Here is a 22,600-nt window from a genome sequence, read left to right as displayed (position 1 = left end):
GTACTTAGCGAAGTTCCCATGGTTTCGCCATGCTCCCCCTCGGCAGCTCCACTCCTGCAGGGACTCATGTTTGCTGTGAACTAGGATAGGTGGCCCCGCTACGAAAAGCAGTCTTTTCCCCTTTGGAAATGTGGATTCTTGTAGCCTCGGAGCTGTTTGCGAAACCCTAGTAAGGCCCAGCTTCTACTCACTGCAGGCACGCCCGGGGAGGAAACGAGTATGTTCCCCCAGACAAACAGGGTGCTTGCAAGTGTCGAGGGGAGCTTCTCAGGTGCCCAGTGGGTCCCGTTTGTTTCCCTTCGCAGCTCCCATCCTGCAGGTCCTTATGCTGGGTGCTAACAAGAGTAGGTGGCTCTGCCGACAAAAGCAGCCTTTTCCCTTTGGAAGCTTGGATTCTAGTGTCTAAGGGGCTGCTTGCCAAACCTTGAAGTTGCCCAGGTTCTAACCTCCGTAGGTACGCTTGCGTAGCAAACGAGCACTTTCCCCCGAGAAACGGGGTTCCTGCCACGTTGGAGAAGAGTTAATCCCGCAGACCTCGTTCCTCCTGGGAAAGCGCAAGGCCACACTGAGCCTCAGGGTAGTGCCTAAGTTTCCACCCGGTAAGCTCTGCGTGCCTCCGTTTCCATGAGGTCTCCACCGTTGTTGTGCTTCAATGGAAAGCGAGGATAGCTTTCAGGACTCCAAGCACTCTTGCCTCCGTACCGTTTCCCATGCTACCACACGGATCCCCCCCACGTCTCCTCTCAGTCTGCTGAGCCACAAGCTGCCGTGTAGGCCCTTCGGAACACATCTTGCATGCACAGCCCAAGGCGTCACACTGCTCTCTCTCTACCTTTTGAAAGCTAGGTTGCCGCAGCTTCTCCCAGCTCACGAAGACAGTCAGAGCCGGTCTCATGTGCTGGGTAACGTGGACTCAGTGAGGACAAGGGCCCTACCTGCACTCAGAAAAACACTCTGCTCAGCTCTCCATCCAGGAGCTCACACCGCCTGACTCGGTTTAGCAGGACGTCGATGTGAAGTCCAAGCTGAGCAAAGAGCACAATTCCTCCTTTACCCTGCTAGGCCCCGGAAGAGGTAGTGCCAACTAGGCCTGGCTCAGACCAGCCCTCCTTCAGGGATCTTGCCACACTTTGAAGCCTGCACAGTAAAAGGGACTTAGCAAAGTTCCCAGGGTTTCGTCATGCTCTCCCTCGGCAGCTCCACTCCTGCAGGGACTCATGTTTGCTGTGAACTAGGATAGGTGGCCCTGCTTCGAAAAGCAGTCTTTTCCCCTTTGAAAATGTGGATTCTTGTAGCCTCGGAGCTGTTTGCGAAACCCTAGGAAGGCCCAGCTTCTAGTCACTGCAGGCACGCCCGGTGAGGAAACGAGTAATTTCCCCCAGAGAAACAGGCTGCTTGCAAGTGTCGAGGGGAGCTTCTCAGGTGCCCAGTGGGTCCCGTTTGTTTCCCTTCGCAGCTCCCATCCTGCAGGTCCTTATGCTGGGTGCTAACAAGAGTAGGTGGCTCTGCCGACAAAAGCAGCCTTTTCCCTTTGGAAGCTTGGATTCTAGTGTCTCAGGGGCTGCTTGCCAAACCTTGAAGTTGCCCAGGATCTAACTTCCGTAGGTACGCTTGCGTAGCAAACGAGCACTTTCCCCCGAGAAACCGGGTTCCTGCCACGTTGGAGAAGAATTAATCCCGCAGACCTCGTTCCTCCTGGGAAAGCGCAAGGCCACACTGAGACTCAGGGTAGTGCCTAAGTTTCCACCGGGCAAGCTCTGCGTGCCTCGGTTTCCATGAGGTCTCCACCGTTGCTGTGCTTCAATGGAAAACGAGGATAGCTTTCAGGACTCCAAGCACTCTTGCCTCCGTACAGTTTCCCATGATACCACACGGATCCCCCCCACGTCTCCTCTCTGTCTGCTGAGCCACAAGCTGCCGTGTAGGCCCTTCAGAACACTTCTTGCATGCACAGCCCAAGGCGTCACACTGCTCTCTCTCTACCTTTTGAAACCTAGGTTGCCGCAGCTTCTCCCAGCTCAAGAAGACAGTCAGAGCCAGTCTCATGTGCTGAGTAACGTGGACTCAGTGAGGACAAGGGCCCTACCTGCACTCAGAAAAACACTCTGCTCAGCTCTCCATCCAGGAGCTCACACCGCCTGACTCGGTTTAGCAGGACGTCGATGTGAGGTCCAAGCTGAGCAAAGAGCACAATTCCTCCTTTACCCTGCTAGGCCACAGAAGAGGTAGTGCCAACTAGGCCTCGCTCACACCAGCCCTCCTTCAGAGATCCTGCCACACTTCGAAGCCTGCACTGTAAAAGGTACTTAGCGAAGTTCCCATGGTTTCGCCATGCTCCCCCTCGGCAGCTCCACTCCTGCAGGGACTCATGTTTGCTGTGAACTAGGATAGGTGGCCCCGCTACGAAAAGCAGTCTTTTCCCCTTTGGAAATGTGGATTCTTGTAGCCTCGGAGCTGTTTGCGAAACCCTAGTAAGGCCCAGCTTCTACTCACTGCAGGCACGCCCGGGGAGGAAACGAGTATGTTCCCCCAGACAAACAGGGTGCTTGCAAGTGTTGAGGGGAGCTTCTCAGGTGCCCAGTGGGTCCCGTTTGTTTCCCTTCGCAGCTCCCATCCCTCAGGTCCTTATGCTGGGTGCTAACATGAGTAGGTGGCTTTGCCGACAAAAGCAACCTTTTCCTTTGGAAGCTTGGATTCTAGTGTCTAAGGGGCTGCTTGCTAAACCTTGAAGTTGCCCAGGTTCTAACCTCCGTAGGTACGCTTGCGTAGCAAACGAGCACTTTGCCCCGAGAAACCGGGTTCCTGCCAGGTTGGAGGAGAGTTAATCCCGCAGACCTCGTTCCTCCTGGGAAAGCGCAAGGCCACACTGAGCCTCAGGGTAGTGCCTAAGTTTCCACCCGGTAAGCTCTGCGTGCCTCCTTTTCCATGAGGTCTCCACCGTTGTTGTGCTTCAATGGAAAGCGAGGATAGCTTTCAGGACTCCAAGCACTCTTGCCTCCGTACAGTTTCCCATGCTACCACACGGATCCCCCCCACGTCTCCTCTCTGTCTGCTGAGCCACAAGCTGCCGTGTAGGCCCTTAGGAACACTTCTTGCATGCAAAGCCCAAGGCGTCACACTGCTCTCTCTCTACCTTTTGAAACCTAGGTTGCCGCAGCTTCTCCCAGCTCACGAAGACAGTCAGAGCCGGTCTCATGTGCTGGGTAACGTGGACTCAGTGAGGACAGGGGCCCTACCTTCACTGAGAAAAACACACTGCTCAGCTCTCCTTACAGGAGCTCACACCGCCTGACTGGTTGGTTTAGCAGTAAGTCGATGTGATGTCCAAGCTGAGCAAAGAGCACAATTCCTCCTTTACCCTGCTAGGCCCCGGAAGAGGTAGTGCCAAGTGGGCATCGCTCAGACCAGCCCTCCTTCAGGGATCCTGCCACACTTCGCAGCCTGCACAGTAAAAGGTACTTAGCGAAGTTCCCAGGGTTTCGCCATGCTCCCCCTCGGCAGCTCCATTCCTGCAGGGACTCATGTTTGCTGTGAACTAGGATAGGTGACCCTGCTTCGAAAAGCACACTTTTCCCCTTTGGAAATGTGGATTCTTGTAGCCTCTGAGCTGTTTGAGAAACCCTAGGAAGGCCCAGATTCTACTCACTGCAGGCACGCGCAGGGAGGAAACGAGTATGTTCCCCCAGAGAAACAGGCTGCTTGCAAGTGTCGAGGGGAGCTTCTCAGGTGCCCAGTGGGTCCCGTTTGTTTCCATTCGCAGCTCCAATCCCTCAGGTACTTATGCTGGGTGCTAACAAGAGTAGGTGGCTCTGCAGACAAAAGCAGCCTTTTCCATTTGGAAGCTTGGATTCTAGTGTCTCAGGGGCTGCTTGCCAAACCTTGAAGTTGCCCAGGTTCTAACCTCCGTAGGTACGCTTGCGTAGCAAACGAGCCCTTTCCCCCGAGAAACCGGGTTCCTGCCAGGTTGGAGGAGAGTTAATCCCTCAGAACTCGTTCCTCCTGGGAAAGCGCAAGGCCACACTGAGACTCAGGGTAGTGCCTAAGTTTCCACCGGGCAAGCTCTGCGTACCTCGGTTTCCATGAGGTCTCCACCGTTGTAGTGCTTCAATGGAACGCGAGGATAGCTTTCAGGGCTCCAAGCACTCTGGCCTCCGCACCGTTCCCCATGCCACTACACGGATCCACCCCACGTCTCCTCTCTCTCTGTAGAGCCAAAAGCAGCCGTGTAGGCCCTTCAGAACACTTCTTGCATGCACAGCCCAAGGCGTCACACTGCTCTCTCTCTACCTTTTGAAAACTAGGTTGCCGCAGCTTCTCCCAGCTCACGAAGACAGTCAGAGCCGGTCTCATGTGCTGGGTAACGTGGACTCAGTGAGGACAAGGGCCCTACCGGCACTCAGAAAAACACTCTGCTCAGCTCTCCATCCAGGAGCTCACACCGCCTGACTCGGTTTAGCAGGACGTCGATGTGAGGTCAAGCTGAGCAAAGAGCACAATTCCTCCTTTACCCTGCTAGGCCCCGGAAGAGGTAGTGCCAACTAGGCCTCGCTCAGGCCAGCCCTCCTTCAGGGATCTTGCCACACTTTGAAGCCTGCACAGTAAAAGGTACTTAGCGAAGTTCCCAGGGTTTCGCCATGCTCTCCCTCGGCAGCTCCCCTCCTGCAGGGACTCATGTTTGCTGTGAACTAGGATAGGTGGCCCTGCTTCGAAAAGCAGTCTTTTCCCCTTTGAAAATGTGGATTCTTGTATCCTCGGAGCTGTTTGCGAAACCCTAGGAAGGCCCAGCTTCTAGTCACTGCAGGCACGCCCGGGGAGGAAACGAGGATGTTCCCCCAGAGAAACAAGCTGCTTGCAAGTGTCGAGGGGAGCTTCTCAGGTGCCCAGTGGGTCCCGTTTGTTTCCCTTCGCAGCTCCCATCCTGCAGGTCCTTATGCTGGGTGCTAACAAGAGTAGGTGTCTCTGCCGACAAAAGCAGCCTTTTCCCGTTGGAAGCTTGGATTCTAGTGTCTAAGGGGCTGCTTGCCAAACCTTGAAGTTGCCCAGGTTCTAACCTCCGTAGGTACGCTTGCGTAGCAAACGAGCACTTTCCCCCGAGAAACCGGGTTCCTGCCAGGTTGGAGAAGAGTTAATCCCGCAGACCTCGTTCCTCCTGGGAAAGCGCAAGGCCACACTGAGCCTCAGGGTAGTGCCTAAGTTTCCACCCGGTAAGCTCTGCGTGCCTCCGTTTCCATGAGGTCTCCACCGTTGTTGTGCTTCAATGGAAAGCGAGGATAGCTTTCAGGACTCCAAGCACTCTTGCCTCCGTACCGTTTCCCATGCTACCACACGGATCCCCCCCACGTATCCTCTCAGTCTGCTGAGCCACAAGCTGCCGTGTAGGCCCTTCGGAACACTTCTTGCATGCACAGCCCAAGGCGTCACACTGCTCTCTCTCTACCTTTTGAAACCTAGGTTGCCGCAGCTTCTCCCAGCTCACGAAGACAGTCAGAGCCGGTCTCATGTGCTGGGTAACGTGGACTCAGTGAGGACAAGGGCCCTACCTTCACTCAGAAAACCACACAGCTCAGCTCTCCTTCCAGGAGCTCACACCACCTGACTGGTTGGTTTAGCAGGACGTCGATGTGATGTCCAAGCTGAGCAAAGAGCACAATTCCTCCTTTACCCTGCTAGGCCCCGGAAGAGGTAGTGCCAAGTAGGCCTCGCTCAGACCAGCCCTCCTTCAGGGATCCGGCCAAACTTCGAAGCCTGCACAGTAAAAGGTACTTAGCGAAGTTCCCAGGGTTTCGCCATGCTCCCCCTCGGCAGCTCCACTCCTGCAGGGACTCATGTTTGCGCTGAACTAGGATAGGTGGCCCTGCTTCGAAAAGTAGTCTTTTCCCCTTTGGAAATGTGGATTCTTGTAGCCTCGGAGCTGTTTGCGAAACCCTAGGAAGGCCCAGCTTCTAGTCACTGCAGGCACGCCCGGGGAGGAAACGAGTATGTTCCCCCAGAGAAACAGGCTGCTTGCAAGTGTCGAGGGGAGCTTCTCAGGTGCCCAGTGGGTCCCGTTTGTTTCCCTTCGCAGCTCCCATCCTGCAGGTCCTTATGCTGGGTGCTAACAAGAGTAGGTGGCTGTGCCGACAAAAGCAGCCTTTTCCCTTTGGAAGCTTGGATTCTAGTGTCTCAGGGGCTGCTTGCCAAACCTTGAAGTTGCCCAGGTTCTAACCTCCGTAGGTACGCTTGCGTAGCAAACGAGCACTTTCCCTCGAGAAACCGGGTTCCTGCCACGTTGGAGAAGAGTTAATCCCGCAGATCTCGTTCCTCCTGGGAAAGCGCAAGGCCACACTGAGCCTCAGGGTAGTGCCTAAGTTTCCACCCGGTAAGCTCTGCGTGCCTCCGTTTCCATGAGGTCTCCACCGTTGTTGTGCTTCAATGGAAAGCGAGGATCCTTTCAGGACTCCAAGCACTCTTGCCTCCGTACCGTTTGCCATGCTACCACACGGATCCCCCCCACGTCTCCTCTCTGTCTGCTGAGCCACAAGCAGCCGTGTAGGCCCTTCGGAACACTTCTTGCATGCACAGCCCAAGGCGTCACACTGCTCTCTCTCTACCTTTTGAAACCTAGGTTGCCGCAGCTTCTCCCAGCTCACGAAGACAGTCAGAGCCGGTCTCATGTGCTGGGTAACGTGGACTCAGTGAGGACAAGGGCCCTACCTGCACTCAGAAAAACACTCTGCTCAGCTCTCCATCCAGGAGCTCACACCGCCTGACTCGGTTTAGCAGGACGTGGATGTGAGGTCCAAGCTGAGCAAAGAGCACAATTCCTCCTTTACCCTGCTAGGCCCCGGAAGAGGTAGTGCCAACTAGGCCTCGCTCAGGCCAGCCCTCCTTCAGGGATCTTGCCACACTTTGAAGCCTGCACAGTAAAAGGTTCTTAGCGAAGTTCTCAGGGTTTCGCCATGCTCCCCCTCGGCAGCTCCACTCCTGCAGGGACTCATGTTTGCTGTGAACTAGGATAGGTGGCCCTGCTTCGAAAAGCAGTCTTTTCCCCTTTGGAAATGTGCATTCTTGTAGCCTCGGAGCTGTTTGCGAAACCCTAGGAAGGCCCAGCTTCTACTCACTGCAGGCACGCCCGGGGAGGAAACGAGTATGTTCCCCCAGACAAACAGGGTGCTTGCAAGTGTTGAGGGGAGCTTCTCAGGTGCCCAGTGGGTCCCGTTTGTTTCCCTTCGCAGCTCCCATCCTGCAGGTCCTTATGCTGGGTGCTAACAAGTGTAGGTGGCTCTGCCGACAAAAGCAGCCTTTTCCCTTTGGAAGCTTGGATTCTAGTGTCTAAGGGGCTGCTTGCCAAACCTTGAAGTTGCCCAGGTTCTAACCTCCGTAGGTACGCTTGCGTAGGAAACGAGCACTTTCCCCCGAGAAACCGGGTTCCTGCCACGTTGGAGAAGAGTTAATCCCGCAGACCTCGTTCCTCCTGGGAAAGCGCAAGGCCACACTGAGCCTCAGGGTAGTGCCTAAGTTTCCACCCTTTAAGCTCTGCGTGCCTCCGTTTCCATGAGGTCTCCACCGTTGTTGTGCTTCAATGCAAAGCGAGGATAGCTTTCAGGACTCCAAGCACTCTTGCCTCCGTACCGTTTCCCATGCTACCACACGGATCCCCCCCACGTCTCCTCTCAGTCTGCTGAGCCACAAGCTGCCGTGTAGGCCCTTCGGAACGCATCTTGCATGCACAGCCCAAGGCGTCACACTGCTCTCTCTCTACCTTTTGAAAGCTAGGTTGCCGCAGCTTCTCCCAGCTCACGAAGACAGTCAGAGCCGGTCTCATGTGCTGGGTAACGTGGACTCAGTGAGGACAAGGGCCCTACCTGCACTCAGAAAAACACTCTGCTCAGCTCTCCATCGAGGAGCTCACACCGCCTGACTCGGTTTAGCAGGACGTCGATGTGAAGTCCAAGCTGAGCAAAGAGCACAATTCCTCCTTTACCCTGCTAGGCCCCGGAAGAGGTAGTGCCAACTAGGCCTGGCTCAGACCAGCCCTCCTTCAGGGATCTTGCCACACTTTGAAGCCTGCACAGTAAAAGGTACTTAGCAAAGTTCCCAGGGTTTCGTCATGCTCTCCCTCGGCAGCTCCACTCCTGCAGGGACTCATGTTTGCTGTGAACTAGGATAGGTGGCCCTGCTTCGAAAAGCAGTCTTTTCCCCTTTGAAAATGTGGATTCTTGTAGCCTCGGAGCTGTTTGCGAAACCCTAGGAAGGCCCAGCTTTTAGTCACTGCAGGCACGCCCGGTGAGGAAACGAGTAATTTCCCCCAGAGAAACAGGCTGCTTGCAAGTGTCGAGGGGAGCTTCTCAGGTGCCCAGTGGGTCCCGTTTGTTTCCCTTCGCAGCTCCCATCCTGCAGGTCCTTATGCTGGGTGCTAACAAGAGTAGGTGGCTCTGCCGACAAAAGCAGCCTTTTCCCTTTGGAATCTTGGATTCTAGTGTCTCAGGGGCTGCTTGCCAAACCTTGAAGTTGCCCAGGATCTAACTTCCGTAGGTACGCTTGCGTAGCAAACGAGCACTTTCCCCCGAGAAACCGGGTTCCTGCCACGTTGGAGAAGAATTAATCCCGCAGACCTCGTTCCTCCTGGGAAAGCGCAAGGCCACACTGAGAGTCAGGGTAGTGCCTAAGTTTCCACCGGGCAAGCTCTGCGTGCCTCGGTTTCCATGAGGTCTCCACCGTTGCTGTGCTTCAATGGAAAACGAGGATAGCTTTCAGGACTCCAAGCACTCTTGCCTCCGTACAGTTTCCCATGCTACCACACGGATCCCCCCCACGTCTCCTCTCTGTCTGCTGAGCCACAAGCTGCCGTGTAGGCCCTTCAGAACACTTCTTGCATGCACAGCCCAAGGCGTCACACTGCTCTCTCTCTACCTTTTGAAACCTAGGTTGCCGCAGCTTCTCCCAGCTCAAGAAGACAGTCAGAGCCAGTCTCATGTGCTGAGTAACGTGGACTCAGTGAGGACAAGGGCCCTATCTGCACTCAGAAAAACACTCTGCTCAGCTCTCCATCCAGGAGCTCACACCGCATGACTCGGTTTAGCAGGACGTCGATGTGAGGTCCAAGCTGAGCAAAGAGCACAATTCCTCCTTTACCCTGCTAGGCCCCAGAAGAGGTAGTGCCAACTAGGCCTCGCTCACACCAGCCCTCCTTCAGAGATCCTGCCACACTTCAAAGCCTGCACTGTAAAAGGTACTTAGCGAAGTTCCCATGGTTTCGCCATGCTCCCCCTCGGCAGCTCCACTCCTGCAGGGACTCATGTTTGCTGTGAACTAGGATAGGTGGCCCCGCTACGAAAAGCAATCTTTTCCCCTTTGGAAATGTGGATTCTTGTAGCCTCGGAGCTGCTCGCGAAACCCTAGGAAGGCCCAGCTTCTACTCACTGCAGGCACGCCCGGGGAGGAAACGAGTATGTTCCCCCAGACAAACAGGGTGCTTGCAAGTGTCGAGGGGAGCTTCTCAGGTGCCCAGTGGGTCCCGTTTCTTTCCCTTCGCAGCTCCCATCCCTCAGGTACTTATGCTGTGTGCTAACAAGAGTAGGTGGCTCTGCCGACAAAAGCAGCCTTTTCCCTTTGGAAGCTTGGATTCTAGTGTCTCAGGGGCTGCTTGCCAAACCTTGAAGTTGCCCAGGTTCTAACCTCCGTAGGTACGCTTGCGAAGCAAACGAGCACTTTGCCCCGAGAAACCGAGTTCCTGCCAGGTTGGAGGAGAGTTAATCACGCAGACCTCGTTTCTCCTGGGAAAGCGCAAGGCCACACTGAGCCTCAGGGTTGCCTAAGTTTCGACCCGGTAAGCTCTGCGTGCCTCCGTTTCCATGAGGTCTCCACCGTTGTTGTGCTTCAATGGAAAGCGAGGATAGCTCTCAGGACTCCAAGCACTCTTGCTTCGGTACCGTTTCCCATGCTACCACACGGATCCCCCCCACGTCTCCTTTCAGTCTGCTGAGCCACAAGCTGCCGTGTAGGCCCTTCGGAACACTTCTTGCATGCACAGCCCAAGGCGTCACACTGCTCTCTCTCTACCTTTTGAAACCTAGGTTGCCGCAGCTTCTCCCAGCTCAAGAAGACAGTCAGAGCCAGTCTCATGTGGTGAGTAACGTGGACTCAGTGAGGACAAGGGCCCTACCTGCACTCAGAAAAACACTCTGCTCAGCTCTCCATCCAGGAGCTCACACCGCCTGACTCGGTTTAGCAGGACGTCGATGTGAGGTCCAAGCTGAGCAAAGAGCACAATTCCTCCTTTACCCTGCTAGGCCCCGGAAGAGGTAGTGCCAACTAGGCCTGCTTCAGACCAGCCCTCCTTCAGGTATCTTGCCACACTTCGAAGCCTGCACAGTAAAAGGTACTTAGCAAAGTTCCCAGGGTTTCGTCATGCTCTCCCTCGGCAGCTCCACTCCTGCAGGGACTCATATTTGCTGTGAACTAGGATAGGTGGCCCTGCTTCGAAAAGCAGTCTTTTCCCCTTTGAAAATGTGGATTCTTGTAGCCTCGGAGCTGTTTGCAAAACCCTAGGAAGGCCCAGCTTCTAGTCACTGCAGGCACGCCCGGGGAGGAAACGAGTATGTTCCCCCAGACAAACAGGGTGCTTGCAAGTGTTGAGGGGAGCTTCTCAGGTGCCCAGTGGGTCCCGTTTGTTTCCCTTCGCAGCTCCCATCCCTCAGGTCCTTATGCTGGGTGCTAACATGAGTAGGTGGCTTTGCCGACAAAAGCAACCTTTTCCTTTGGAAGCTTGGATTCTAGTGTCTAAGGGGATGCTTGCTAAACCTTGAAGTTGCCCAGGTTCTAACCTCCGTAGGTACGCTTGCGTAGCAAACGAGCACTTTGCCCCGAGAAACCGGGTTCCTGCCAGGTTGGAGGAGAGTTAATCCCGCAGACCTCGTTCCTCCTGGGAAAGCGCAAGGCCACACTGAGCCTCAGGGTAGTGCCTAAGTTTCCACCCGGTAAGCTCTGCGTGCCTCCTTTTCCATGAGGTCTCCACCGTTGTTGTGCTTCAATGGAAAGCGAGGATAGCTTTCAGGACTCCAAGCACTCTTGCCTCCGTACAGTTTCCCATGCTACCACACGGATCCCCCCCACGTCTCCTCTCTGTCTGCTGAGCCACAAGCTGCCGTGTAGGCCCTTAGGAACACTTCTTGCATGCAAAGCCCAAGGCGTCACACTGCTCTCTCTCTACCTTTTGAAACCTAGGTTGCCGCAGCTTCTCCCAGCTCACGAAGACAGTCAGAGCCGGTCTCATGTGCTGGGTAACGTGGACTCAGTGAGGACAGGGGCCCTACCTTCACTGAGAAAAACACACTGCTCAGCTCTCCTTACAGGAGCTCACACCGCCTGACTGGTTGGTTTAGCAGTAAGTCGATGTGATGTCCAAGCTGAGCAAAGAGCACAATTCCTCCTTTACCCTGCTAGGCCCCGGAAGAGGTAGTGCCAAGTGGGCATCGCTCAGACCAGCCCTCCTTCAGGGATCCTGCCACACTTCGCAGCCTGCACAGTAAAAGGTACTTAGCGAAGTTCCCAGGGTTTCGCCATGCTCCCCCTCGGCAGCTCCATTCCTGCAGGGACTCATGTTTGCTGTGAACTAGGATAGGTGACCCTGCTTCGAAAAGCACACTTTTCCCCTTTGGAAATGTGGATTCTTGTAGCCTCTGAGCTGTTTGAGAAACCCTAGGAAGGCCCAGATTCTACTCACTGCAGGCACGCGCAGGGAGGAAACGAGTATGTTCCCCCAGAGAAACAGGCTGCTTGCAAGTGTCGAGGGGAGCTTCTCAGGTGCCCAGTGGGTCCCGTTTGTTTCCATTCGCAGCTCCAATCCCTCAGGTACTTATGCTGGGTGCTAACAAGAGTAGGTGGCTCTGCAGACAAAAGCAGCCTTTTCCATTTGGAAGCTTGGATTCTAGTGTCTCAGGGGCTGCTTGCCAAACCTTGAAGTTGCCCAGGTTCTAACCTCCGTAGGTACGCTTGCGTAGCAAACGAGCACTTTCCCCCGAGAAACCGGGTTCCTGCCAGGTTGGAGGAGAGTTAATCCCTCAGAACTCGTTCCTCCTGGGAAAGCGCAAGGCCACACTGAGACTCAGGGTAGTGCCTAAGTTTCCACCGGGCAAGCTCTGCGTACCTCGGTTTCCATGAGGTCTCCACCGTTATAGTGCTTCAATGGAACGCGAGGATAGCTTTCAGGGCTCCAAGCACTCTGGCCTCCGCACCGTTCCCCATGCCACTACACGGATCCACCCCACGTCTCCTCTCTCTCTGTAGAGCCAAAAGCAGCCGTGTAGGCCCTTCAGAACACTTCTTGCATGCACAGCCCAAGGCGTCACACTGCTCTCTCTCTACCTTTTGAAAACTAGGTTGCCGCAGCTTCTCCCAGCTCACGAAGACAGTCAGAGCCGGTCTCATGTGCTGGGTAACGTGGACTCAGTGAGGACAAGGGCCCTACCGGCACTCAGAAAAACACTCTGCTCAGCTCTCCATCCAGGAGCTCACACCGCCTGACTCGGTTTAGCAGGACGTCGATGTGAGGTCAAGCTGAGCAAAGAGCACAATTCCTCCTTTACCCTGCTAGGCCCCGGAAGAGGTAGTGCCAACTAGGCCTCGCTCAGGCCAGCCCTCCTTCAGGGATCTTGCCACACTTTGAAGCCTGCACAGTAAAAGGTACTTAGCGAAGTTCCCAGGGTTTCGCCATGCTCTCCCTCGGCAGCTCCCCTCCTGCAGGGACTCATGTTTGCTGTGAACTAGGATAGGTGGCCCTGCTTCGAAAAGCAGTCTTTTCCCCTTTGAAAATGTGGATTCTTGTATCCTCGGAGCTGTTTGCGAAACCCTAGGAAGGCCCAGCTTCTAGTCACTGCAGGCACGCCCGGGGAGGAAACGAGGATGTTCCCCCAGAGAAACAAGCTGCTTGCAAGTGTCGAGGGGAGCTTCTCAGGTGCCCAGTGGGTCCCGTTTGTTTCCCTTCGCAGCTCCCATCCTGCAGGTCCTTATGCTGGGTGCTAACAAGAGTAGGTGTCTCTGCCGACAAAAGCAGCCTTTTCCCTTTGGAAGCTTGGATTCTAGTGTCTAAGGGGCTGCTTGCCAAACCTTTAAGTTGCCCAGGTTCTAACCTCCGTAGGTACGCTTGCGTAGCAAACGAGCACTTTCCCCCGAGAAACCGGGTTCCTGCCAGGTTGGAGAAGAGTTAATCCCGCAGACCTCGTTCCTCCTGGGAAAGCGCAAGGCCACACTGAGCCTCAGGGTAGTGCCTAAGTTTCCACCCGGTAAGCTCTGCGTGCCTCCGTTTCCATGAGGTCTCCACCGTTGTTGTGCTTCAATGGAAAGCGAGGATAGCTTTCAGGACTCCAAGCACTCTTGCCTCCGTACCGTTTCCCATGCTACCACACGGATCCCCCCCACGTATCCTCTCAGTCTGCTGAGCCACAAGCTGCCGTGTAGGCCCTTCGGAACACTTCTTGCATGCACAGCCCAAGGCGTCACACTGCTCTCTCTCTACCTTTTGAAACCTAGGTTGCCGCAGCTTCTCCCAGCTCACGAAGACAGTCAGAGCCGGTCTCATGTGCTGGGTAACGTGGACTCAGTGAGGACAAGGGCCCTACCTTCACTCAGAAAACCACACAGCTCAGCTCTCCTTCCAGGAGCTCACACCACCTGACTGGTTGGTTTAGCAGGACGTCGATGTGATGTCCAAGCTGAGCAAAGAGCACAATTCCTCCTTTACCCTGCTAGGCCCCGGAAGAGGTAGTGCCAAGTAGGCCTCGCTCAGACCAGCCCTCCTTCAGGGATCCGGCCAAACTTCGAAGCCTGCACAGTAAAAGGTACTTAGCGAAGTTCCCAGGGTTTCGCCATGCTCCCCCTCGGCAGCTCCACTCCTGCAGGGACTCATGTTTGCGCTGAACTAGGATAGGTGGCCCTGCTTCGAAAAGTAGTCTTTTCCCCTTTGGAAATGTGGATTCTTGTAGCCTCGGAGCTGTTTGCGAAACCCTAGGAAGGCCCAGCTTCTAGTCACTGCAGGCACGCCCGGGGAGGAAACGAGTATGTTCCCCCAGAGAAACAGGCTGCTTGCAAGTGTCGAGGGGAGCTTCTCAGGTGCCCAGTGGGTCCCGTTTGTTTCCCTTCGCAGCTCCCATCCTGCAGGTCCTTATGCTGGGTGCTAACAAGAGTAGGTGGCTGTGCCGACAAAAGCAGCCTTTTCCCTTTGGAAGCTTGGATTCTAGTGTCTCAGGGGCTGCTTGCCAAACCTTGAAGTTGCCCAGGTTCTAACCTCCGTAGGTACGCTTGCGTAGCAAACGAGCACTTTCCCTCGAGAAACCGGGTTCCTGCCACGTTGGAGAAGAGTTAATCCCGCAGATCTCGTTCCTCCTGGGAAAGCGCAAGGCCACACTGAGCCTCAGGGTAGTGCCTAAGTTTCCACCCGGTAAGCTCTGCGTGCCTCCGTTTCCATGAGGTCTCCACCGTTGTTGTGCTTCAATGGAAAGCGAGGATCCTTTCAGGACTCCAAGCACTCTTGCCTCCGTACCGTTTGCCATGCTACCACACGGATCCCCCCCACGTCTCCTCTCTGTCTGCTGAGCCACAAGCAGCCGTGTAGGCCCTTCGGAACACTTCTTGCATGCACAGCCCAAGGCGTCACACTGCTCTCTCTCTACCTTTTGAAACCTAGGTTGCCGCAGCTTCTCCCAGCTCACGAAGACAGTCAGAGCCGGTCTCATGTGCTGGGTAACGTGGACTCAGTGAGGACAAGGGCCCTACCTGCACTCAGAAAAACACTCTGCTCAGCTCTCCATCCAGGAGCTCACACCGCCTGACTCGGTTTAGCAGGACGTGGATGTGAGGTCCAAGCTGAGCAAAGAGCACAATTCCTCCTTTACCCTGCTAGGCCCCGGAAGAGGTAGTGCCAACTAGGCCTCGCTCAGGCCAGCCCTCCTTCAGGGATCTTGCCACACTTTGAAGCCTGCACAGTAAAAGGTTCTTAGCGAAGTTCTCAGGGTTTCGCCATGCTCCCCCTCGGCAGCTCCACTCCTGCAGGGACTCATGTTTGCTGTGAACTAGGATAGGTGGCCCTGCTTCGAAAAGCAGTCTTTTCCCCTTTGGAAATGTGCATTCTTGTAGCCTCGGAGCTGTTTGCGAAACCCTAGGAAGGCCCAGCTTCTACTCACTGCAGGCACGCCCGGGGAGGAAACGAGTATGTTCCCCCAGACAAACAGGGTGCTTGCAAGTGTTGAGGGGAGCTTCTCAGGTGCCCAGTGGGTCCCGTTTGTTTCCCTTCGCAGCTCCCATCCTGCAGGTCCTTATGCTGGGTGCTAACAAGTGTAGGTGGCTCTGCCGACAAAAGCAGCCTTTTCCCTTTGGAAGCTTGGATTCTAGTGTCTAAGGGGCTGCTTGCCAAACCTTGAAGTTGCCCAGGTTCTAACCTCCGTAGGTACGCTTGCGTAGGAAACGAGCACTTTCCCCCGAGAAACCGGGTTCCTGCCACGTTGGAGAAGAGTTAATCCCGCAGACCTCGTTCCTCCTGGGAAAGCGCAAGGCCACACTGAGCCTCAGGGTAGTGCCTAAGTTTCCACCCTTTAAGCTCTGCGTGCCTCCGTTTCCATGAGGTCTCCACCGTTGTTGTGCTTCAATGCAAAGCGAGGATAGCTTTCAGGACTCCAAGCACTCTTGCCTCCGTACCGTTTCCCATGCTACCACACGGATCCCCCCCACGTCTCCTCTCAGTCTGCTGAGCCACAAGCTGCCGTGTAGGCCCTTCGGAACGCATCTTGCATGCACAGCCCAAGGCGTCACACTGCTCTCTCTCTACCTTTTGAAAGCTAGGTTGCCGCAGCTTCTCCCAGCTCACGAAGACAGTCAGAGCCGGTCTCATGTGCTGGGTAACGTGGACTCAGTGAGGACAAGGGCCCTACCTGCACTCAGAAAAACACTCTGCTCAGCTCTCCATCGAGGAGCTCACACCGCCTGACTCGGTTTAGCAGGACGTCGATGTGAAGTCCAAGCTGAGCAAAGAGCACAATTCCTCCTTTACCCTGCTAGGCCCCGGAAGAGGTAGTGCCAACTAGGCCTGGCTCAGACCAGCCCTCCTTCAGGGATCTTGCCACACTTTGAAGCCTGCACAGTAAGAGGTACTTAGCAAAGTTCCCAGGGTTTCGTCATGCTCTCCCTCGGCAGCTCCACTCCTGCAGGGACTCATGTTTGCTGTGAACTAGGATAGGTGGCCCTGCTTCGAAAAGCAGTCTTTTCCCCTTTGAAAATGTGGATTCTTGTAGCCTCGGAGCTGTTTGCGAAACCCTAGGAAGGCCCAGCTTTTAGTCACTGCAGGCACGCCCGGTGAGGAAACGAGTAATTTCCCCCAGAGAAACAGGCTGCTTGCAAGTGTCGAGGGGAGCTTCTCAGGTGCCCAGTGGGTCCCGTTTGTTTCCCTTCGCAGCTCCCATCCTGCAGGTCCTTATGCTGGGTGCTAACAAGAGTAGGTGGCTCTGCCGACAAAAGCAGCCTTTTCCCTTTGGAATCTTGGATTCTAGTGTCTCAGGGGCTGCTTGCCAAACCTTGAAGTTGCCCAGGATCTAACTTCCGTAGGTACGCTTGCGTAGCAAACGAGCACTTTCCCCCGAGAAACCGGGTTCCTGCCACGTTGGAGAAGAATTAATCCCGCAGACCTCGTTCCTCCTGGGAAAGCGCAAGGCCACACTGAGAGTCAGGGTAGTGCCTAAGTTTCCACCGGGCAAGCTCTGCGTGCCTCGGTTTCCATGAGGTCTCCACCGTTGCTGTGCTTCAATGGAAAACGAGGATAGCTTTCAGGACTCCAAGCACTCTTGCCTCCGTACAGTTTCCCATGCTACCACACGGATCCCCCCCACGTCTCCTCTCTGTCTGCTGAGCCACAAGCTGCCGTGTAGGCCCTTCAGAACACTTCTTGCATGCACAGCCCAAGGCGTCACACTGCTCTCTCTCTACCTTTTGAAACCTAGGTTGCCGCAGCTTCTCCCAGCTCAAGAAGACAGTCAGAGCCAGTCTCATGTGCTGAGTAACGTGGACTCAGTGAGGACAAGGGCCCTACCTGCACTCAGAAAAACACTCTGCTCAGCTCTCCATCCAGGAGCTCACACCGCATGACTCGGTTTAGCAGGACGTCGATGTGAGGTCCAAGCTGAGCAAAGAGCACAATTCCTCCTTTACCCTGCTAGGCCCCAGAAGAGGTAGTGCCAACTAGGCCTCGCTCACACCAGCCCTCCTTCAGAGATCCTGCCACACTTCAAAGCCTGCACTGTAAAAGGTACTTAGCGAAGTTCCCATGGTTTCGCCATGCTCCCCCTCGGCAGCTCCACTCCTGCAGGGACTCATGTTTGCTGTGAACTAGGATAGGTGGCCCCGCTACGAAAAGCAGTCTTTTCCCCTTTGGAAATGTGGATTCTTGTAGCCTCGGAGCTGCTCGCGAAACCCTAGGAAGGCCCAGCTTCTACTCACTGCAGGCACGCCCGGGGAGGAAACGAGTATGTTCCCCCAGACAAACAGGGTGCTTGCAAGTGTCGAGGGGAGCTTCTCAGGTGCCCAGTGGGTCCCGTTTGTTTCCCTTCGCAGCTCCCATCCCTCAGGTACTTATGCTGTGTGCTAACAAGAGTAGGTGGCTCTGCCGACAAAAGCAGCCTTTTCCCTTTGGAAGCTTGGATTCTAGTGTCTCAGGGGCTGCTTGCCAAACCTTGAAGTTGCCCAGGTTCTAACCTCCGTAGGTACGCTTGCGAAGCAAACGAGCACTTTGCCCCGAGAAACCGAGTTCCTGCCAGGTTGGAGGAGAGTTAATCACGCAGACCTCGTTTCTCCTGGGAAAGCGCAAGGCCACACTGAGCCTCAGGGTTGCCTAAGTTTCGACCCGGTAAGCTCTGCGTGCCTCCGTTTCCATGAGGTCTCCACCGTTGTTGTGCTTCAATGGAAAGCGAGGATAGCTCTCAGGACTCCAAGCACTCTTGCTTCGGTACCGTTTCCCATGCTACCACACGGATCCCCCCCACGTCTCCTTTCAGTCTGCTGAGCCACAAGCTGCCGTGTAGGCCCTTCGGAACACTTCTTGCATGCACAGCCCAAGGCGTCACACTGCTCTCTCTCTACCTTTTGAAACCTAGGTTGCCGCAGCTTCTCCCAGCTCAAGAAGACAGTCAGAGCCAGTCTCATGTGGTGAGTAACGTGGACTCAGTGAGGACAAGGGCCCTACCTGCACTCAGAAAAACACTCTGCTCAGCTCTCCATCCAGGAGCTCACACCGCCTGACTCGGTTTAGCAGGACGTCGATGTGAGGTCCAAGCTGAGCAAAGAGCACAATTCCTCCTTTACCCTGCTAGGCCCCGGAAGAGGTAGTGCCAACTAGGCCTGCTTCAGACCAGCCCTCCTTCAGGTATCTTGCCACACTTCGAAGCCTGCACAGTAAAAGGTACTTAGCAAAGTTCCCAGGGTTTCGTCATGCTCTCCCTCGGCAGCTCCACTCCTGCAGGGACTCATATTTGCTGTGAACTAGGATAGGTGGCCCTGCTTCGAAAAGCAGTCTTTTCCCCTTTGAAAATGTGGATTCTTGTAGCCTCGGAGCTGTTTGCAAAACCCTAGGAAGGCCCAGCTTCTAGTCACTGCAGGCACGCCCGGTGAGGAAACGAGTAATTTCCCCCAGAGAAACAGGCTGCTTGCAAGTGTCGAGGGGAGCTTCTCAGGTGCCCAGTGGGTCCCGTTTGTTTCCCTTCGCAGCTCCCATCCTGCAGGTCCTTATGCTGGGTGCTAACAAGAGTAGGTGGCTCTGCCGACAAAAGCAGCCTTTTCCCTTTGGAAGCTTGGATTCTAGTGTCTAAGGGGCTGCTTGCCAAACCTTGAAGTTGCCCAGGATCTAACTTCCGTAGGTACGCTTGCATAGCAAACGAGCACTTTCCCCCGAGAAACCGGGTTCCTGCCACGTTGGAGAAGAATTAATCCCGCAGACCTCGTTCCTCCTGGGAAAGCGCAAGGCCACACTGAGACTCAGGGTAGTGCCTAAGTTTCCACCGGGCAAGCTCTGCGTGCCTCGGTTTCCATGAGGTCTCCACCGTTGCTGTGCTTCAATGGAAAACGAGGATAGCTTTCAGGACTCCAAGCACTCTTGCCTCCGTACAGTTTCCCATGCTACCACACGGATCCCCCCCACGTCTCCTCTCTGTCTGCTGAGCCACAAGCTGCCGTGTAGGCCCTTCAGAACACTTCTTGCATGCACAGCCCAAGGCGTCACACTGCTCTCTCTCTACCTTTTGAAACCTAGGTTGCCGCAGCTTCTCCCAGCTCAAGAAGACAGTCAGAGCCAGTCTCATGTGCTGAGTAACGTGGACTCAGTGAGGACAAGGGCCCTACCTGCACTCAGAAAAACACTCTGCTCAGCTCTCCATCCAGGAGCTCACACCGCCTGACTCGGTTTAGCAGGACGTCGATGTGAGGTCCAAGCTGAGCAAAGAGCACAATTCCTCCTTTACCCTGCTAGGCCCCGGAAGAGGTAGTGCCAACTAGGCCTCGCTCACACCAGCCCTCCTTCAGAGATCCTGCCACACTTCGAAGCCTGCACTGTAAAAGGTACTTAGCGAAGTTCCCAGGGTTTCGTCATGCTCCCCCTCGGCAGCTCCACTCCTGCAGGGACTCATGTTTGCTGTGAACTAGGATAGGTGGCCCCGCTACGAAAAGCAGTCTTTTCCCCTTTGGAAATGTGGATTCTTGTAGCCTCGGAGCTGTTTGCGAAACCCTAGTAAGGCCCAGCTTCTACTCACTGCAGGCACGCCCGGGGAGGAAACGAGTATGTTCCCCCAGACAAACAGGGTGCTTCCAAGTGTCGAGGGGAGCTTCTCAGGTGCCCAGTGGGTCCCGTTTGTTTCCCTTCGCAGCTCCCATCCTGCAGGTCCTTATGCTGGGTGCTGACAAGAGTAGGTGGCTCTGCCGACAAAAGCAGCCTTTTCCCTTTGGAAGCTTGGATTCTAGTGTCTAAGGGGCTGCTTGCCAAACCTTGAAGTTGCCCAGGTTCTAACCTCCGTAGGTACGCTTGCGTAGGAAACGAGCACTTTCCCCCGAGAAACCGGGTTCCTGCCACGTTGGAGAAGAGTTAATCCCGCAGACCTCGTTCCTCCTGGGAAAGCGCAAGGCCACACTGAGCCTCAGGGTAGTGCCTAAGTTTCCACCAGGCAAGCTCTGCGTGCCTCGGTTTCCATGAGGTCTCCACCGTTGTTGTGCTTCAATGGAAAGCGAGGATAACTTTCAGGACTCCAAGCATTCTTGCCTCCGTACAGTTTCCCATGCTACCACACGGACCCCCCCCACGTCTCCTCTCTGTCTGCTGAGCCACAAGCTGTCGTGTAGGCCCTTCGGAACACTTTTTGCATGCACAGCCTAAGGCGTCACACTGCTCTCTCTCTACCTTTTGAAAACTATGTTGCCGCAGCTTCTCCCAGCTCACGAAGACCGTCAGAGCCGGTCTCATGTGCTGGGTAACGTGGACTCAGTGAGGACAAGGGTCCTACCTGCACTCAGAAAAACACTCTGCTCAGCTCTCCATCCAGGAGCTCACACCGCCTGACTCGGTTTAGCAGGACGTCGATGTGAGGTCCCAGCTGAGCAAAGAGCACAATTCCTCCTTTACCCTGCTAGGCCCCGGAAGAGGTAGTGCCAACTAGGCCTCGCTCAGGCCAGCCCTCCTTCAGGGATCTTGCCACACTTTGAAGCCTGCACAGTAAAAGGTTCTTAGCGAAGTTCCCAGGGTTTCGCCATGCTCCCCCTCGGCAGCTCCACTCCTGCAGGGACTCATGTTTGCTGTGAACTAGGATAGGTGGCCCTGCTTCGAAAAGCAGTCTTTTCCCCTTTGAAAATGCGGATTCTTGTAGCCTCGGAGCTGTTTGCGAACCCCTAGGAAGGCCCAGCTTCTAGTCACTGCAGGCACGCCCGGGGAGGAAACGAGTATGTTCCCCCAGAGAAACAGGCTGCTTGCAAGTGTCGAGGGGAGCTTCTCAGGTGCCCAGTGGGTCCCGTTTGTTTCCCTTCGCAGCTCCCATCCTGCAGGTCCTTATGCTGGGTGCTAACAAGAGTAGGTGGCTCTGCCGACAAAAGCAGCCTTTTCCCTTTGGAAGCTTGGATTCTAGTGTCTAAGGGGCTGCTTGCCAAACCTTGAAGTTGCCCAGGATCTAACTTCCGTAGGTACGCTTGCGTAGCAAACGAGCACTTTCCCCCGAGAAACCGGGTTCCTGCCACGTTGGAGAAGAGTTAATCCCGCAGACCTCGTTCCTCCTGGGAAAGCGCAAGGCCACACTGAGCCTCAGGGTAGTGCCTAAGTTTCCACCCGGTAAGCTCTGCGTGCCTCCGTTTCCATGAGGTCTCCACCGTTGTTGTGCTTCAATGGAAAGCGAGGATAGCTTTCAGGACTCCAAGCACTCTTGCCTCGGTACCGTTTCCCATGCTACCACACGGATCCCCCCCACGTCTCCTCTCTGTCTGCTGAGCCACAAGCTGCCGTGTAGGCCCTTAGGAACACTTCTTGCATGCAAAGCCCAAGGCGTCACAATGTTCTCTCTCTACCTTTTGAAACCTAGGTTGCCGCAGCTTCTCCCAGCTCACGAAGACAGTCAGAGCCGGTCTCATGTGCTGGGTAACGTGGACTCAGTGAGGACAAGGGCCCTACCTTCACTCAGAAAAACACACTGCTCAGCTCTCCTTACAGGAGCTCACACCGCCTGACTGGTTGGTTTAGCAGGAAGTCGATGTGATGTCCAAGCTGAGCAAAGAGCACAATTCCTCCTTTACCCTGCTAGGCCCCGGAAGAGGTAGTGCCAAGTGGGCATCACTCAGACCAGCCCTCCTTCAGGGATCCTGCCACACTTCGCAGCCTGCACAGTAAAAGGTACTTAGCGAAGTTCCCAGGGTTTCGCCATGCTCCCCCTCGGCAGCTCCACTCCTGCAGGGACTCATGTTTGCTGTGAACTAGGATAGGTGGCCCTGCTTCGAAAAGCACACTTTTCCCCTTTGGAAATGTGGATTCTTGTAGCCTCTGAGCTGTTTGAGAAACCCTAGGAAGGCCCAGATTCTACTCACTGCAGGCACGCGCAGGGAGGAAACGAGTATGTTCCCCCAGAGAAACAGGCTGCTTGCAAGTGTCGAGGGGAGCTTCTCAGGTGCCCAGTGGGTCCCGTTTGTTTCCCTTCGCAGCTCCAATCCCTCAGGTACTTATGCTGGGTGCTAACAAGAGTAGGTGGCTCTGCAGACAAAAGCAGCCTTTTCCTTTTGGAAGCTTGGATTCTAGTGTCTCAGGGGCTGCTTGCCAAACCTTGAAGTTGCCCATGTTCTAACCTCCGTAGGTACGCTTGCGTAGCAAACGAGCACTTTCCCCCGAGAAACCGGGTTCCTGCCAGGTTGGAGGAGAGTTAATCCCTCAGAACTCGTTCCTCCTGGGAAAGCGCAAGGCCACACTGAGACTCAGGGTAGTGCCTAAGTTTCTACCGGGCAAGCTCTGCGTACCTCGGTTTCCATGAGGTCTCCACCGTTGTAGTGCTTCAATGGAACGCGAGTATAGCTTTCAGGGCTCCAAGCACTCTGGCCTCCGCACCGTTCCCCATGCCACTACACGGAT

This window comes from Balaenoptera physalus, assembly GCF_965194825.1.
Source record: "Balaenoptera physalus genome assembly, chromosome: 13".
NCBI lineage: Eukaryota > Metazoa > Chordata > Mammalia > Artiodactyla > Balaenopteridae > Balaenoptera > Balaenoptera physalus.
The sequence above is the reverse complement of the archived record's forward strand: the minus strand, read 5'-3'. Positions refer to the sequence as shown.